General features: G+C 60.8%; 1 long non-coding RNA gene across 1 annotated transcript; it reads left to right on the top strand.

Annotated features, from left to right (window-relative positions):
* The first annotated feature begins 356 nt into the window (after positions 1–356).
* On the top strand, positions 357–3,108 carry LOC125722812 (uncharacterized). The gene is made up of 3 exons (XR_007386622.1): positions 357–397; positions 915–988; positions 3,061–3,108. It is a non-coding gene; the product is annotated as an uncharacterized LOC125722812 (long non-coding RNA).
* Positions 3,109–3,728: the final 620 nt, after the last annotated feature.

Raw genomic sequence — 3,728 nt, forward strand, 5'->3', positions numbered from 1 at the left:
CCCCACTGTAAAAGGTCTGGTTATGCCCCCGTCAGACAGAACGGACAGGTGCCCAGGCAGCCTTGCCACCCCCACCCCACTGTAAAAGGTCTGGTTATGCCCCCCTCAGACAGAATGGACAGATGCCCAGGCAGCCTTGCCACCAGCACCCCACTGTAAAAGGTCTGGTTATGCCCCCGTCAGACAGAACGGACAGGTGCCCAGGCAGCCTTACCCCCCCCCCCCCCCCGCTCCACCCCACTGTAAAAGGTCTGATTATGCTCCCGTCAGACAGAACGGACAGATGCCCAGGCAGCCTTGACACCCCCACCCCACTGTAAAAGGTCTGATTATGCCCCCATCAGACAGAACGGACAGGTGCCCAGGCAGCCTTGCCACCCCCACCCCACTGTAAAAGGTCTGGTTATGCCCCCGTCAGACAGAACGGACAGGTGCCCAGGCTGCCTTGCCACCCCCACCCCACTGTAAAAAGTCTGGTTGCTCCCCCGTCGGACACAAGGGGCAGCTACCCAGACACCCTTGCCACCCCCACCCGACTGTAAAAGGTTTGGTTATGCCCCCTTCAGACAGAACGGACAAGTGCCCAGGTAGCCTTGCCACCCCCACCCCACTGTGAAAGGTCTGGTTATGCCCCCGTCAGACAGAACGGACAGGTGCCCAGGCTGCCTTGCCACCCCCACCCCACTGTAAAAAGTCTGGTTGCTCCCCCGTCGGACACAAGGGGCAGCTACCCAGACACCCTTGCCACCCCCACCCGACTGTAAAAGGTTTGGTTATGCCCCCCTCAGTCAGGACAGGCAGGTGCCCAGGCACCCTTGCCTCCCCCACCCCACTGTGAAAGGTCTGGTTATGCCCCCGTCAGACAGAACGGACAGGTTCCCAGGCAGCCTTGCCAACCCACCCCACTGTAAAAGGTCTGGTTATGCCCCCGTCAGACAGAACGGGCAGGTGCCCAGGCAGCCTTGCCACCCCCACCCCACTGTAAAAGGTGTAGTTACTCCCCGGTAGGATCGAAGGGGCTGGTGCCCAGGCACCCTTTCCTCCCCAACACACTGTAAAATGTCAGGTTATGCCCCCGTCAAACAGAACGGGCAGGTGCCCAGGCAGCCTTGCCACCCCTACCCCACTGTAAAAGGTCTGATTATGCCCCCGTCAAACAGAACGGGCAGGTGCCCAGGCAGCCTTGCCACCCCCACCCCACTGTAAATGGTCTGGTTACTCCTCCGTAGGACAGAATGGGTAGGTGCCCAGGTAGCCTTGCCACCCCCACCCCACTGTGAAAGGTCTGGTTATGCCCCCCTCAGTCAGGACAGGCAGGTGCCCAGGCACCCTTGCCTCCCCCACCCCACTGTGAAAGGTCTGGTTATGCCCCCGTCAGATAGAACGGACAGGTGCCCAGGCAGCCTTGCCACCCCCACCCCACTGTAAATGGTCTGGTTACTCCTCCGTAGGACAGAATGGGTAGGTGCCCAGACACCCTTGCCACCCCCACCCCACTGTGAAAGCTCTGGTTATGCCCCCGTCAGATAGAACGGACAGGTGCCCAGGCAGCCTTGCCACCCCGACCCCACTGTAAAAGGTCTGGTTATGCCCCCGTCAGACAGAACGGACAGGAGCCCAGGCACCTTAGCCACCCCCACCCCACTGTGAAAGTTCTGGTTATGCCCCCGTCAGACAGAACGGGCAGGTGCCCAGGCTGCCTTGCCACCCCCACCCCACTGTAAAAGGTCTGGTTATGCCCCCGTCAGACAGAACGGACAGGTGCCCAGGCAGCCTTGCCACCCCCACCCCATTGTAAAAGGTCTGATTATACCCCCGTCAGACAGAACGGACAGGTGCCCAGGCAGCCTTGCCACCCCCACCCCATTGTAAAAGGTCTGATTATACCCCCGTCAGACAGAACGGACAGGTGCCCAGACAGCCTTGCCACCCCCACCCCACTGTAAAAGGTCTGGTTATGCCCCCGTCAGACAGAACGGACAGGTGCCCAGGCAGCCTTGCCACCCCCACCCCATTGTAAAAGGTCTGATTATACCCCCGTCAGACAGAACGGACAGGAGCCCAGGGTCCCTAAAATCACCCCCCCACCCCACTGAAAAAGATCTGGTTGCTCCCCCATCGGACACAATAGGCAGGTGCCCAGACGCCCTTGCCACCCCCACCCCACTGTGAAAGGTCTGGTTATGCACCCCTCAGTCAGGACGGGCAGGTGCCCAGGCACCCTTGCCACCCCCACCCCACTGTAAAAGGTCTGGTTATGCCCCCATCGGACACAATAGGCAGGTGCCCAGACGCCCTTGCCACCCCCACCCCACTGTGAAAGGTCTGGTTATGCCCCCCTCAGACAGAACGGACAGGTGCCCAGGCAGCCTTGCCACCCCCACCCCACTGTAAAAGGTCTGTTTATGCCTCCGTCAGACAGAACGGACAGGTGCCCAGGCAGCCTTGCCACCCCCCACCCCACCGTAATAGGTCTGGTTATGCCCCCGTCAGACAGAACGGGCAGCTGCCTAGGCATCCTTGCCACCCCCAGCCACTGTAAAAGGTCTGGTCGCTCCCCCGTCAGACAACGGGCAGGTGCCCAGGATCCCTTGCCACCCACACCCCACTGTAAATGGTCTGGTTATGCCCCCGTCAGACAGAACGGACAGGTGCCCAGGCAGCCTTGACACCCCCACCCCACTGTAAAAGGTCTGATTATGCCCCCATCAGACAGAACGGACAGGTGCCCAGGCAGCCTTGCCACCCCCACCCCACTGTAAAAAGTCTGGTTGCTCCCCCGTCGGACACAAGGGGCAGCTACCCAGACACCCTTGCCACCCCCACCCGACTGTAAAAGGTTTGGTTATGCCCCCTTCAGACAGAACGGACAAGTGCCCAGGCAGCCTTGCCACCACCACCCCACTGTAAAAGGTCTGGTTATGCCCCCGTCAGACAGAACGGACAGGTTCCCAGGCAGCCTTGCCAACCCACCCCACTGTAAAAGGTCTGGTTATGCCCCCGTCAGACAGAACGGACAGGTGCCCAGGCAGCCTTGCCACCACCACCCCACTGTAAAAGGTCTGGTTATGCCCCCGTCAGACAGAACGGGCAGGTGCCCAGGCAGCCTTGCCACCACCACCCCACTGTAAAAGGTCTGGTTATGCCCCCGTCAGACAGAACGGACAGGAGCCCAGGCAGCCTTACCCCCCCCCACCCCGACCCCACTGTAAAAGGTCTGGTTATGCCCCCGTCAGACAGAACGGACAGGTGCCCAGGCTGCCTTGCCACCCCCACCCCACTGTAAAAGGTCTGGTTATGCCCCCGTCAGACAGAACGGACAGGTGCCCAGGCAGCCTTGCCACCCCCACCCCATTGTAAAAGGTCTGATTATACCCCCGTCAGACAGAACGGACAGGAGCCCAGGCACCTTAGCCACCCCCACCCCACTGTGAAAGTTCTGGTTATGCCCCCGTCAGACAGAACGGGCAGGTGCCCAGACAGCCTTGCCACCCCCACCCCACTGTAAAAGGTCTGGTTATGCCCCCATTAGATAGAACGGACAGGTGCCCAGGCTGCCTTGCCACCCCCACCCCACTGTAAAAGGTCTGGTTATGCCCCCGTCAGACAGAACGGACAGGTGCCCAGGCAGCCTTGCCACCCCCACCCCATTGTAAAAGGTCTGATTATACCCCCGTCAGACAGAACGGACAGGTGCCCAGACAGCCTTGCCACCCCCACCCCACTGT

The sequence above is a fragment of the Brienomyrus brachyistius genome, unplaced genomic scaffold, assembly GCF_023856365.1.
Source record: "Brienomyrus brachyistius isolate T26 unplaced genomic scaffold, BBRACH_0.4 scaffold42, whole genome shotgun sequence".
Classification (NCBI taxonomy): Eukaryota; Metazoa; Chordata; class Actinopteri; order Osteoglossiformes; family Mormyridae; genus Brienomyrus; species Brienomyrus brachyistius.